General features: G+C 42.3%; 1 protein-coding gene across 8 annotated transcripts in view; it reads right to left on the bottom strand.

Annotated features, from left to right (window-relative positions):
• The window catches only part of PAK1 (p21 (RAC1) activated kinase 1), a 134,010-nt gene that overhangs the window by 67,949 nt on the left and 51,666 nt on the right, over positions 1-14,395 (bottom strand). For 2 of the 8 annotated variants that reach the window (XM_088791555.1, XM_088791557.1), the window contains exon 1: positions 5,097-5,319. The exons of 2 other annotated variants lie outside the window; for them this stretch is intronic. The gene's annotated coding sequence lies outside the window, so the exon portion shown is untranslated. Of the gene's footprint in view, positions 1-5,096; positions 5,323-14,241; positions 14,295-14,395 lie in introns of those variants that run through there. 4 more of the 8 variants (XM_088791553.1, XM_088791552.1, XM_088791550.1 and 1 more) reach the window with 4 other exon arrangements.

The raw sequence follows: 14,395 nt of genomic DNA, 5'->3' as shown, positions 1-14,395 counted from the left end.
GTGAGAACTGATGGGGGCTTGAATGGACAGCAACAGGTAGAAATAAGTATTGCAAAGGTAGATATATTTTGAAACCAAATGGCTTATTTAGAAACTGAATGTACAGTGTGAGAAAAAAGGAAAAATCAAGCTTATCTCTAAATTATTAGCCCGACGTGAGAACGCTGGATGAAAATAAACATGCTGTAGTGTCTCCTATTCAAAGACACACACACACACACACACACACACACACACACACACACACCTCCCTTCACACCCATAGCCTCCTCCAAACACCATTTATTTCTTTGTTCCCCTTTATAGCAAAGCTACTGTCTTCTTATACTATCTCTACTTCCTCCCCTTCTGTTTGCCAACTAACACCCTGTATTTCATCAAAAGTAGTCTTGTCAAGATTGCCAGTCATCTCCATGTTGCCAAATCAAATGGTCACGATTCTGTCTGCTCCTTATTCAATCTCTCAGCAGCATTCAACATAATTGATCTCCCTTTTCTTTCAAATGATTTACTTTCTTGGCTTCTGGGGAAGCACATTCACCTGGCTCTCCTTCTATCTTTCTGTCTACTCCTATTTCCTTTGCAGACTCTTCTTTCACTAGATAGTCTCCATATGTCCAAGGCTAAGAAGCTCCATTCCTCAGACACTACACACTCCCCCAAATGATCTCATCCATTCCCATGGCTTTACATATCATCTATACATTGCTGATGCCCAGGTTTCTATCTTTACCTCAAAAGCTCTCTTTCAGACTAATAACCATCTGTTAGACAACTCCACCTGCATTTCTCATCAGTAACTAAAACCTAACATGAACAAATGGAACTCTTGCTTTTCACAGCATCTGTCATGAATTTTAATTATATTCGCTTACCTATTATACATCTCTCTCAATGAACAGTAAGCTTCGCAAAGGAGCAACTAAGTCTGTTGTGTTTCTAATGTACACCTAGCAACTAAATAGGGCTTACAAGAGTAGATGCCAGAATTTACTAGACCCTGTGCCTGCTCTCAAAATATTCACATACTAATGGCAGAGGCACCTGCGTAAAGCACGCTGATAGTACAATGTGGTAAGAGCCACAATGAGCGGTGAGAGGAAGCACGTGAGCGCTGTATGGATCCAAAAGACGGGCCCTAACAGCCTAGGAGTCAGGGAAGACGTTCTTAAGAAGGTGACTTAGAGTTTATTTTTGCAAGCTAAGTATAGCTATTAAATGCCTACTATATATTTTTTTCTTTATTATAGAACTATTTTTAAGTTTTATAGTAAACTCTTCAAGGTAGGTATAAATAGCTTCCGTTTTATATATGAAGCTTACTTAGCAAGATTAAAAACCAGGTAGCTAGTACGTGGTGGAACCAGAATTTGAATTGAGTTCAGTCTGCTTTTAAATTCTTCCCCTTCCTTTACACACACACACACACACACACACACACACACACACACACACACACGAGGTGTGATCAAAAAATATGGTGAATGCTGCTGCCAAGTGCCATCCAACGGAAAGGCAGGGATCTTCAACACGGGAAACAGCACTTGAAACAGTGTGTGACAAGTTTCCATTTGTTTGGTGCAGTCAGTTGGGTGTGAGCAACGGTTGAGAGAAGGTGTGTTTAAAGTGTGCCGTAAATCATCCTCCATCACAACGCTCCATGTCACACATTGCTTCTGGTATATAGCAATTTCTGTCAAATAAAAACATTCTGGTGTGTCCTCATCCACCTTCTTCACCGGATCTGGCACCTTGCCACTTCTGACTCTTCCCCAAAGTCAAAATGACCATGAAAGGTAAACATTTTGAATTGATTCAGGACATCGAGGAAGCCACAACAGCTCAACTAAAGACACTCAAAAAAGAAGACTTCCAGAACTGCTTCAGAAAGTGGTAAGAACGATCCCATAAGTGTGTTTGAAGTGAGGGGGAGTATTTTGAGGGGGATTAATGGCAATGTGTATTTTTATGGTAATAAATCTTTTTATTTAAATATTCGCCGTATGTTTTGATCACACTTTGTGTGTGTGTGTTGTGTGTATCACAAGGCATCACTAAAAGCAATGCCTTTTATACTTGCCACGTACTATTTATTTGACCCTAAACAAATCACTATACCTCTGAAGCTGTTTTCAGCATGGGACTCAATTACAAGTCTCCTTTCCCTTTATTATTAAGGACTGAAGCTCAGTTTTAAACTAGTCAGTGAGCAACCCTGGGTATGTCTTTCGGGCTGCACCATCTGAGCGTTTTTCATGGCTGAAAATGCATTCAGAAATAACTACAGTAACATCTGTACAGCACTTTACAGTATACAAAGCAGTTTCAAAGATTCATTATTCCATTTGATTTTCACCAACCCTATGAACTGGTAAATCCCTATTTTACACAGGCCAATGGAAGTAAAATGCCTCACCTAGCTCCATCTGGTCTCTGGACTCTACCACCCGCCAGAAATTGAATTTAAAAAAAAAAAAAAATGGGGGGAGAGGGGATGGCAGAAGCAGAGTTAGAGAGCAAATGACTCATAGAGGGAGCTCAGCACCAAGTCACCCAAGTGGCCTGGAGCCAGGAGAAGTTAACAGGGACCGAGTCTGTTTCCCTTCCAAGGTAATGAGTGTTTGTTTGGCCATGGCACGGTGACCTGACCTACCCTACAGAAGTGTTCTTTTTTATTCGCAGCAGTACCTAGAGTCTAACCCCACAGGTAGGCAGAAAAGAGAATATAAGAAAGCTCTTTGTACACCACATGTACATATAGGCCAGGAGATAACATGGTGTAAGAGAACAGGTATCACCTTTAAAGAAGACTTGAGTTTAGGACCCAGCTCAGCCACTGTCTTGATGAATCAAAAGTTCCCTCGGTGTTATCCCAGCCCCTGTGCTTCTCTTATGTCACATATACTTACCACAAGAGCTTACAGATACCCATATTCCTGGACCTGTATTAGAAGACAGCACCTGAGTCCAATTTCCACTTTTGTATCCTTAGCACCTGGCACCATAACTAACATTAGAATAGACGGTTCGGAGAACGTTTGATGATTGATGGAGCCCATATTCAAAGCTTTTTGTATACATACACATTGCACACTCTAGTCTAGACAGTGAGTGCCAGGAAAACAGCAACCCTGCTTCTTATCTCTGCTTCCCCTCTCCCTCTCCTATTTGGAGGACATTGCTCAAGAAAAGTTTGCTGAGTGGAAACAAACCAGTCCAAAAAGCCAGGCTTCCGAGGGAAAGAGAATGAACCTAGCTGATCCTCTTTCCCACCACACCCACCTCTATCCCCAGATAAGCCCTGTCCTGTCCAGGCTGCCCTCTTCTTCCAAAGACCACTGTTCTTCTCCCTCCTTCTCCTCTCCCCCCGCCTCACCCCTACTGTCCCTCTTCTTCCCTAGGCTCACAGCTCTGCCTCTTTTCCTCCAGGTCAGCAACGTCTCAGAGCTGCCAGAGCCTTGTTCATTCCCAGTCACTCATCTCACGAGAATGTGAGCTTCTGCCCAGCCCGATTAGACACTCGCTGTCCCCCCACTCTAGTCTTCAAGCTCCCCACTTCCCATCTTGCTGACTCCCTACTGCCTGCTGCTGCCCACTCCCCTCAGGGAAGGAGGTAGGGAGCAAACCCGGGGAGAAAGATTGCTTATTGGTAGGCCCAGAGTTAGGACGGAGGCAGTAAGGAGAGAGATTGACACTTGGGGAAGATAGAATTTGTAAGTGAAAGCTGAAAGCAGGTAAATTAGGTAGGAAACAGCGTGTATGGGCCTCCCAAATACCAGAGCAAAGGCCCCTGCAAACCGCTAATCCACTCATAGTGAGGAAGCTTAACCCAAATTTCTAAGAGGAAGAGAAGAAAGCCTCACCAAGAGAAGGACACATGAGCGGGAAGGAAAAACCAGCTCTGGGGAGGGATAAGAAAGAGGAAGCGTGCGAGGAGGAGGAACAAGGGAGAAAGTGGGGGTGGGAGAAAAGGTGGGTAGCGGGCAGGACAGGAAAAATAATCAGGAGTAGAAAACAGAAAGAAAAGTGAAGCAAGGAAGATGAGGAGGTGGAGTCATAAAAAGACTGGGGGGAGGAAGGAGGTCCAAAATAATCAAGGTAGGTTAGGATCAAGCCTGACGTGTATTTCTTGGTCCCAGATCATCAAGAAGGAAAGATTATAGTGATTAAGATATTACACAACCCCGAGGTCTGTCATTAACTTGGCAGAGGACGGAGGGGGCTCCAGAGAAGACAACCTAGGTTCAAGCAGCTTCGCACCCAAGTCTCAAAACATTGGCCAGTTCGGAGAAAAACATACCTTGATCTGCTTCTTCCCAATCCCACCTCCCTCCACCTAACAAACCTACACTCAACACTAGAACAATCAGAACTCTCCGTCTCTGCCTTGCCCATGAAGTCCCTGGGTCCTGGGCAGACCAGCAAGAGGCCATGCGACAGGCTCGCTGGAAGACAGGTACCACCCTCTGTTCCCTCAGTTCACGGGCCTCGGACAGTGTGGAGGGAGACATCTCCGCAGCCCATTCAAAGAGCTTCAAGCCGGCTCACCTTTCCAAAAGGCAGTCTGACTGCCTGGGGAAGCCAGAGTCACAAACAGAATGTCAAGCCCAGATCAGGAAACTGAGGCCAGCAAGCCTGCCTGAGCAGGACCAGCCCCAAGCCTCCTCTCTCCCAGCGTGCTGCACCTCTCAACAGGTCATGTAGAATATACTGCATCTCCCCAGCATCCAAGAGAAAAGCCCCCGTGCTCCCAGCAGGCCAGCACCTAAGCCCAGGGAGAGAAAAGCCTCACCCTAGCCACCGAGCAGAAAGGTGATTGCAAAGGAGCACGGCTTCTGAAGCAGAGCAGTTCCCCCAAAACCAGCTTCCCCTTCACACCCTGTCCTAGCCTGAGCTCTTATTCCAGTGCCGGCCTAGCCCTGGGTGGGCTCATCAGAGGGTTCCACCCTCGGCCCTTCTCTCATGTGGGGTCTTTTAAAGGAAGAGACCCTAAATCTACCGGACCCTGCGTCACCGCTGCCCGGAAGCCGGCGGAGACCACCCCCCTCCCTAGCACCGCCCAGCTGGGCGCACCCACCCAAGCGGGGCCGGAATACCTGGTGGGGAGAGCTGGCCCCAGCATCTCTGGCCACTGTTTCTGTCGCAGAGCCGCACGTCTCCCGCCTCGCCTGACCACGCAAAGCCCTGGCTCCACCCGCGCCTCTTCACTCGGCTGGAGCAGGGCGCCCCGCAAGCAGCTCAGCAGCCCCGGCTCCCGGGTGCAGCACGCTCCCGCCCTCGCAGGGCGCAGTGAAGGCGCTGCTTCGGGGTTGGCGAAGCAGAAGGGGCGGAGGAGGAAGGGAGGGAAGGAGGCGGGAGGAAGCGGCGCTTCTCCTTTCCGAGAAGAAGAACTGAGGGCGGGGAGACTACTACTTTCCCACCTTCTCAGCTATTCTCTCCAACCTAGTCTCCAGCTGGAGGCAATTTCTCACAGGGACCAGGCTTTCCAAGGCTTGTGACAAGGCCTGGTGAGCCCCCGAGTCAAGGAAGTGAACACGAGTTCTTCTGTGCCTTAGGTTCTGCATCTAAGTCTGGACAGGACAACTAAGGTCAAACCTCCGATCTATCAGATTAGGCTTCGGAAAAAGAGATGCACCCCCTCCCCATAAATGTGTCCGGTTCTAATTCCAATGCCCTGGGGGGAAAGATGGGTGAGGACTACACCTGTACTAAGCAGAGAGAGCTCTGCAGCAGCTACCATTTCCGTGCTGTTGTGTTCCAGGGGCGTTATGTTATGTCTGTCTCACCTCAACCCTAGGAAGTAGACACTGCCGCATACCCACATGTGAAAACCGAGGTCCAGGAGAATGTGGTTTCATACAATTAGTACTTCTTAAACACCTATTAATGTAAGTCAGGCATTGTCACGGGTCTGAGCTAAACAACACATTACAGAATATTTACCAACCCTGGTCCAGACCCCTAAAGGCCAATAGTGCCCGCAAAAATGAAAACAATTAAAAAACACATTCACACATTTCCAAATGCTCCCTAGGAGGTAATATTACCTCACCAACTCGCCCTCTAGGTCCTGCTCTTGAGAGATAATAGCAAGTCAGATTGTGCAGGGTCTCTCCCAGATCCTAATTAGGACTTTGAATTTTGTTCTAAACTTTAGCAATGGTAAGGCGCTGGAAGGTTTTAAGCAGAACGCCAAGATCGAATTTACATTTTTACAAGATCACTGAATACTGAATGGAGAATAGGGGGAGAATGATGGAAACAAGAAAACAATTGAGTAGATTCTTTCAGAACTCCAGGCAAGGGAAGATGGTAGTGATTTAGACTAATATATTGGAAGATGAGATGAAAAGAAACAAGCATATTCTAGAGACAGCTTGAAAGAAGCAGCAGAATTTGCTGAAATGCCAGGATATCAAGGGTGGTATCCGGCACTGACATTCCCAAGACCACACAGCTGGTAAGTGGCCAAGTTGTCCCAACTCAGGTCTGACTCCTAAGCCTCTGCTTTATTTCTCTTTGCTGTGTTACTCAACTCTACATCAACTGTCATATTTCTCTCCCTACTGCCTGGCAACGAGCAGGTAACCAGCATGATGCCTGATCAATGATTTAAGTGTGCTAGAGGGAATTTTATGTTATTTATCCATTTTCCCTGACACATGTCTACACCTCCATTCAATGTGCCCAAATTAATCTAACTGCAGAAGGGTATAGGGGAAGAACTGCACGAGGACAGAAAAAGCTCTTCTGTTAAGTATCTTTTCCCTTTCCCAGACCATTGAGTACTTGTGCTAGTCCAACTACCAGAAGTCCCAAATTAGGTGAAGAAGACACAGAATGTCCTGAAGACGCCCACATGACAGACAAAACTGGTCAATAATACAGACTGGGGTCAGCTTCAAAATAGTTTCAGAATGTCTTTTTGACCCCATACCTTTGTCCTTCATCTCAACTTATACAGGGTGAATGAGAGCCAGAAACAGTCCTCCGCCTTGGACATCGTTTTTCAAACTAATGATCAATAATCATAGCATCTGATTTTAGCCAACCTCCCACCCCACGCAGCGTCCTCTTGTAGATGGCTTTCCAGGCCCTGCTGGAACGTATTCGGGAACAGACAGCTCACGAACAATTAGCACTATGAGACAGTGCTTTCCAGTGTTCAGCCAGGTGCCTCTGTAAACTTCTAATTCTGCCTCCTGGGACACCTCAAAAAACATCCTTCTGGGCAGGCCATATTAAAGACTTTCAAATATGTGTGTGTGGTAATCTATAAAGCTCCTGTACTTTTTCACTTCTCCAGGATAAATACCCTCGGTTCTTTTAACCATTTGTTCATTCAACAACTAGCATTCATTTAGAAGCCACACCTTCAAGGAGTTTATGGTCATGTGAGGGTGGTTTTCAACGCTCTCTGTGCATCACAATTACCTGGGAGGGTTTAAAAATATATACTGAAGTCCTACCAGAAATTCTGACTCAATTGGTGTGGGATGTGACCTAGGTATACGAGTATATTTTTATGTATCTATAACTATAGCTACACAGATATGTATCAGAGGACTAACACTACTCAACTTCAAGACTTCCTGTAAAGCTACAGTGATCAAGACTGTGTGGTACTGGTGAAAGAATAGACAAATAGATCAATGAGACAGAACAGAGAGCCCAAAACAGACCTACACAAATACTGTCAACTGATCTTTGACAAAGGAGCAAAGGAAATTCAACGAAGAAAGAATAGTCAATAAATGGTGCTAGAAACAGACCTCCACGTGCAAAAAAGTTAATCTAGACACAGACTTTACCCCTGTCTCAAAAATTAACTCAAAATGTATCATACACTTAAATGTAAAATCCAAAACTATAAAATGTTTAGAAGATAACACAGGAAAAAATAGAGATGACCTTAGATTTGGCGACCACTTTTTACATACAACACCAAAATCGCAATCCATAAAAGGAAAAGCTGATACGTTGGACTTAATTAAAATGTAAAACTTCTATTCTGCAAAAGACACTGTTAGAGAATGAAAAGACAGGTCACAGACTTGAGAAAATATTAGCAAAACACATATCTGAGATGTATCTGAAATATACAAAGAATGCTTAAAACTCAATAAGAATAAAAGAACTCAATTGAAAATTGAACAAAAGATCTGAATAGACACCTCCCTAAAGAAGATACAGAGATGGCAAAGAAACATGAAAAATTAATCAACATCAGATGTCATTAGGGACTTGCAAATTAAAACAGGAATCAGATACCACTACATACCTATTAGAAGGGCTAAAATCAAAAACGCTGATAACACCAAATGCAGGCAAGGATGTGGAGCAACTAGAACTCTCACGGGAATGCAAATCTTACAGCCACTTTGGGAGACAGCCTGGCAGTTTCTTACAAAACTAAATATAGGCTTACCTACAATCCAGTAATTATACTCCTAAGTATTTACCCAAATGAGTTGAAAATTTATGTCCACACAAAAACCTGTCTATAAATATTTATTGCATCATTATTCACAACTGCCAAAATTCAAAAGCAACCAAGATTTCAATCTACTGAAGGATTTTAATAGATGGATGGATAAACAAACATCCACATAATGGCATATTAAAACAGCAATAAAAAGAAATGAACTATCAAGCCATGAAAAGCCATGGAAAAACCCTAAATGTATACTAAGTGAAAAAAAGCCAGTCTGAAAAGGCTGATTCCAACTATACAACATTCTGGAAAAAGCAAAACTATAGAAAGAGCAAAAAGATTAGTGGTTGCCAGGGGTTCAAAAGGAAATTGGGGGTAGGGATGAATAGGGCATTTTTAAGGCAGTGAAACGATTTGTATGATACTATACTGGTGGATATGGGACAGTATGCATTGTCAAAACCCACAGAACTATAAAACACAAAGAGTGAGCTGTAATATAAAACTATGGAATTTAGTTAATAATAATGTATCAATATTCGTTCATCAATTGTACCACACTAATGCAAACTGTTGCTAATAGAGGAAATGCAGGGGACGGGGGTGGAGAGGGAGTATACGGAAGCTCTTCGCACTTTCTGGTCAATTCTTCTGTAAGTCTGAAATTGCTCTAAAAATACAATCTATTAAAATGAAATTTAAAAATGTTTAAAGTATCAGGCAAAAAAAAAGGACATACAAGATAAAGCTCATTTTCTTGTTTATTAGATTCATTAGATAGAAGATGACTCTGTCAAATTGCTTTAAAAGTTTCTAAACACTCAATTTCTATGCAGCCTGGGAACAGTTCAGACTCTACTTCGAGGAGTGGTGACGTAGGGCAACTTCCACTAACCATAGTTCTGTTTGCAATGACTCTCTTACTGCCTGGTATCCTAAGGGGGGGCATGATACTCTAAGTGCAACGTGTCCCCTATAGAACATAGTTGGACTATCACCTACTTAACTGTACTTAGTGCTTCCAATAATTCAGTCTGAAGCTGCATTAGCTTTTCAGCCACTGCAATGCCTTTGACTGACATTGAGCTTAGGCAGCCAAAACCACCATTTTCATCAGAATAACATCCTGCTAGAGCTCCTCCAGGCTGCCGATGTGTTGCCATTTCTTTGAGACTTAAAATGAGAACTTCATGTCATCCTCCTGAAATTTCGTCTTGTTGGCTTCAACCCAGCTTTTCAAGCGCATGCGCATGCACGCTCTCTCTCTCCCCTCTACCCCCATCTAGCACGGTTGTGTTCCCTTCCAGTCTTTGTCACTGGCAAATCTAATAAGTATGTTATCTCCTCAAACACTTAGCAAACATCTATCAGGTATGTGCCCTTGCCTATACTAGGTTTCAGGGACTGAAGATGACCTAGAAATGCCCCATGTCTTCGGGAATCAGCGCTAATAAGGGAGGCTGACATATATAAACTATAAAAAGTGCTGCACTAGAAAACTGAATAAACGAAATAAATCCGATACGGTAGAAGAAACAAAGAAACATGTATCATAGAGTACAAGGCAGGACCACTAAGGTCTTCAGCAGGAAAGAGCAAAATCAGTCATCTTCTATTTAAGGTCTCAGTTCTCCAAACCAGATGCTGGTTTGGGTTACAGAAGGCTGACTAGCTGGCTCAGACACTGACTCTTCCCACTGACTCTGCTCTAGGAAGCTTGGCTAAACTTGGCTCCCTCTGAGAGAGAACACAAGACTCATGAAATGGAAGCACACTATTAAGAAGCCAGCAGTTTAATTTATTACTGAGAGCTAATAGCTAATAATCAAGGAAGACACTATCAGCTAAAGACATGAAAAACTATCAAATGAGGTACAGGGGACTTCACAGATGAAACTGTACTTTCAAAGAAATTAAATCCTAGAGGTAGATCTCAAATGCCTTGCCCAAGTTTGCACAAGTTAGCAGTTAACTTGTCTTAAGTTCAATAACTCCTTGCATTTATGTAGCCCTTTGGTTTACAAAGTAAATAATTTACAAGTTATTCTTCCGTGGACCTTGATCCGCAATGTTTTATCTGTGTAGTCATCTTAAGCCTGACCAGGCCCTTGCAGGTCACTTGCCTGGCTTCTGAGGCATATGAGTCTGCAACCCCTGGTAACACCATATAAAGTCTAATGATCAGTAATAATTAGCAAATTTTGTTTGGACACTACAGCTTTCAGCCTAATGGGTTATGTATTTAACTAATGATTAACGTAACTATACTGCCTATAAGACTGTGGAAAATGATTTTTTATTTGATCCTTTGTAACCACAAATCATTTTAAGAACAATACGTTCACTGATTGAGAATTACAATTTTCTGATATCACCACTTAAATGTAAAAATCAGTGAACAATGATGATTCTGGTTATAAAACAGTCATTTAACATACCATTCTTTCTTATAACTAGACAGGGCCAAATGCCTATTAACGGCTCCCTATAGCCCAGAAATAAACCCACAAATATATGGGCAAACAATTTTTAACAAAGGAGCCAAAAACATACAATGGAGAAAGGAAAGCCTCTTTAATAAATGGTGTTGGGAAAACTGGAAAACCATATGCAAAAGAATGAAACTAGACTGCTATCTGACACCATACACAAAAATGGATTAAAGACTTGAATATAAGACCTGAAACAATAAAATACATAGAAGAAAACATAGGCACTAAACTTATAGACTTTGGTCTCAGAGGGGTTTTTGTGAACTTGACCCCACAGACAAGGGAAGTAAAAGCAAAAATAAATGAGTGGGACTACATCCAACTGAAAAGCTTCTGTGTACAGCAAAAGAAACCATCAACAAAAAAAGCAACCAACCAAATGGGAGAAGAGAAACAATACCTGCGATAAGGGGCTAATATCCAAAATGTATAAAGAACTGCAATTCAACAACAACAAATCCAATTTAAAAAATGGGCAAAGGACCTGAATAGACACTTTTCCAAGGAAGACATACAGACAGTCAACAGATACGTGAAAAGATGCTCAACATAAGGGAAATACAAATCAAAACCTCAATAAGATACCACCTTACACCTATTAGAAAGCTATTATCAATAAGACAAGAAATAACAAGTATTGGAGAGGATGTAGAAAAAAAAGAACTCTATTAGGAAGTGCCCTATTTGCTATTAGGGAATGCAAATAAAAACCCCAGTGAGGTATCACCTCACATCTGTTAGAATGGCTGTCATCAACAAGACAAATAATAACAAGCGTTGGAGAGGCTGTGGAGAAAAAGGAACACTAGTGCACTGCTGGTGGGAATGTAAATTGGTGTAGCCACTATGGAAAACAGTATGGAGATTCCACAAAAAATTAAGAACACAATGTCCTGAATCATTTTGACTTTGGGAAAGAGCCAAAAGTCACATGGTGCCAGATCAGGTGAATAAGGTGGATGAGAACACACCATAATGTGTTGTCTTATTTTGTTTTGTTTTTATTATTATTATTATTAGTTTCAGGTGTACAAAACAATGTAACAGTTAGACATTTCACCCCTCACAAAGTGATAACCGTACTCCCCCAATATATTGCCCCTCTGGCATCATATATATCTATTATAATTCCATTGACAGAAATTGCCATACACCAGAAGCGACGTGTGACATGGAATGTTGTCCTGATGGAGGATGAAACCACTTGCTCGTTTCACGTTAACGCATTGTTTGTGAGCTACGATTTACAGCACACTTTAAAACACACCTTCTCTCAACCGTAGCTCACACCCGACTGACTCCACCAAACAAAGTGACACTTGTCACACACTGTTGCTAAGGTCTGACATGTCACTTCCCATATTGAAGATCCCTGCCTTTCCGTTGGATGGCACTCAACAGCAGCATTGCATATTTTGGGATCACAAAGAGAAAAAAGGCTCTGTGTCACACATTCCTTCTGGTATACGGCAATTTCTGTCAAATAAAAACATTACAATGTGTCCTCTTCCACCTTATTCATGGAATCTGGCACCGTGCAACTTCTGGCTCTTCCCCAAAGTCAAAATGGCCATGAAAGGAAAATGTTTTGAATTGATTCAGGACATCGAAGCAGCCATGACAGCGCTTCTAAAAACACTCACAAAAGAGGACTTCCAGAACTGCTTCAGAAAGTGGCAAGAATGATGGGATGAGTGTGTTCAAAGTGAGGGGGAACATTTTGAGGGGGATTAATGGCAATGTGTCTTTTACTGTAATGAATTGATTTATCTAAACATTCATCGTGTTCTTTGATCACACCTCGTAGCTCTCATCAGAAACCAAATCCTGCCAAAACCTTGAGGTTGGACTTCTCAGCCACTAAAACTGTGAAGAAATAAATTTCTATTGTTTAATCCACCCAATCTATGGTATTTTGTTATGGTGGACCAAGCAGACTAAAATATAATATCTTTTCACTTCTAGACTAAAAAGCTACCATATCTCCTCACTTATTACCATATCCCTAGCCCAGAATAGGCAACTTTAAAAAAATACAGGCACTACTACATATTTTTACGGAATAATCCAGAGTGCAAACACATTTTTAAAAACCATATTAAAACTTCATTCAAGTCAAAAGATTTTCAAATTCCTAACCAGTATCTATTCTTCCCTCATCCTTGCTCTGTAAACCCGGATTTTTGTCCAGGAAGGCAATGTGACAGCTATTCATTTCCCCAACCTTCCTTCAAGTCTGGTGTGTCCGTGTGACACAGTTACAGCAGTAAGTCACACAAGAAGCTTCTAGGAATTCTGGGGCAATGGGTCCTTTAATTATGAAATAAGACACAGAAGAGTGCTGGTCTGTCTTTCCACCTTCTTCTTCAAACATTCTTTCTGGGGCTGTAGTAGCCATGTTGTAACCATTAGGTCATCAGCACAAAGGTTGAAAGCAAACACTCGAAGGCTGTAGAGTGGAAAACCAGAAAGAGCCTGGATTCCAAATACTATTGTGAGTAACTGAACCCATCCTAGCAACCGACCGCCTCCCTTCAGACTTTACTAAATGAAGAATATTAATCCCTATATTTCAAGTCATCGCTAGGTTTTCTAAACTACAGCTAAAGGCATTCCTAACGGATACAAACAGGAAGCACATTAGAGGATCAAAAGGAAGGAGATGTTTACTAGTCTGCGACATGCATTCCTTACCCGCCACTTGTCCCTCACCATAAATGAATCCCTCTTATTAGCATGAGATTGAAAGAAGGTCTAGGAAAGTAAGACAATACAGAGTAGATAAGAAAGAACGAGAAATCTGGCAATCACTCTCCCTAATAAGTCCTTATTTTTATACAGAATAACAATATAACCCTGTCTACTTCAAAAAAAGGCTTCCAGGTTGTTTACACATATAAAGGTGTGTGTGTGTGTGTGCGAGTGTGTGTTTGTGTCTTAGGGCAATGGTTATTATCAATGGGATACAGGTCATAAAGCAGAAGAAAATTACAGCAAGTACAGGCAGACCTTGGAGACACTGCAGGTTCAGTCCCAGATCACCAATAATGCGAGTATTGCAATATAGTGACTGTAATCTTTTGCTAGTGGAGGGCCTTGCCTTCAATTTGTGAAAAATGCAGTATCTGTGAAGCACAACAAAATGAAATGCAATAAAACAAGGTATACCTGTACCAAAAACCCATGCTAGAGGTAGCTATTGCAGTTTATAACCAAATTTTGCTCTGACCAGCTAGAAGCCAAACCAAAATCAAAAGGAAAGGAGTGAAACTCAAACTAACCAACTTTCATTGGTGGAAAAAGTATTTTACTTACTTTTGTTCAGAGAAAACTATTATCAGTCAAAACAGAGGTTGGAAAACTTTTTTCTGCAAAAGAACATAATAAATATTTTAGACTCTGCAGACCATATCACTGCTGTCTCAACTAACTCTGCCTGTGGAGCACAAAAGTAGCCATAGACTATATG

This window comes from Rhinolophus sinicus, chromosome 14, assembly GCF_057876585.1.
Source record: "Rhinolophus sinicus isolate RSI-liver-muscle chromosome 14, RSI-T2T, whole genome shotgun sequence".
In the NCBI taxonomy this organism is placed as follows: Eukaryota; Metazoa; Chordata; class Mammalia; order Chiroptera; family Rhinolophidae; genus Rhinolophus; species Rhinolophus sinicus.
Note: the sequence above shows the minus strand (reverse complement) of the source record. Positions and strands in the feature narration are given on the sequence as shown.